We start from the raw sequence: 981 nt of genomic DNA on the forward strand, positions 1-981 counted from the left end.
GTGAATAGATAAGATCCCTAAAGTTGCAAAGACTAAAGTCTCAAACCCAAAGAGATATTCTTTATAAAAGTTAAGACTCATCCACGCCCTCCTAAAACACCTTGTTCTAACACGCCCCCACATGTCTATGTCACTGTGTGGGAAGATTTGCATAACATCGCCCAAATGTATACGCAAAGAAAGAAGGCGTAACTTTGATTCTTGCTGTAGTATTGTTGCCGCCACCGCCATGTTGTGGAGACGCTGTGTGTGAAAGCGAAACTACTTTGTTTGGTCTTCCAAAAGGTCTACACAACTAGAAATCAGTGGTTAAGTTGTATTTACAACACTGTTCCAGAACAGTTCAAACCAAATATTCAGATGTGTGCAACGCATTTTATGGAGGACGAGGACTGTTTCCTGGGAGAGTAGCCTACAATGCCGGTGTTCCGGTGAATTCAGCTCCCCTTTTTCCCCTTCGGCGTGCGTGCATACAGTCTATGATGCTGACAAATAATGCTGACTCACAGCCTGTAATATTTAATATTTTCATATTCAATCATATTTAAAGGATTTGCCACTGACGAGTCAAACACGAGTTTTGAGCAGTGTAGAGTAGCGCTTGTTGTTTGTCGTTTCTCTGATCACAAATGCAGACATGGTTTTATGTTTACGAGGCGCGATGCAATGCAACACGTAAAAAGACAGTATACAGTAAGTCATTATAATCAATAATTATGTCCCCATTGGATGCAACAAATGCCTTGTTTATAACGGGTTTTATTGGTTTTGTCTCGTCGCGCCGGGACACGGCATCATAGTATGGTAAAGGAGGTAACATTTCCGTCACACGCTTGAGGTATTCGGCCAATCACAACGCACTGGATAGCTGGCCAATGAGAGCACACCTCGCTTTTCAGTTCGATGAGCTTTGTAAAAATCGACGCGTTTCAGAAAGGCGGGGCATAGAGAAACAATAATGTACAGTATGTGGAAAATAAT

This window comes from Sinocyclocheilus grahami, unplaced genomic scaffold, assembly GCF_001515645.1.
Source record: "Sinocyclocheilus grahami isolate Dianchi unplaced genomic scaffold, SAMN03320097.WGS_v1.1 scaffold92.1, whole genome shotgun sequence".
NCBI classification, from domain to species: Eukaryota; Metazoa; Chordata; class Actinopteri; order Cypriniformes; family Cyprinidae; genus Sinocyclocheilus; species Sinocyclocheilus grahami.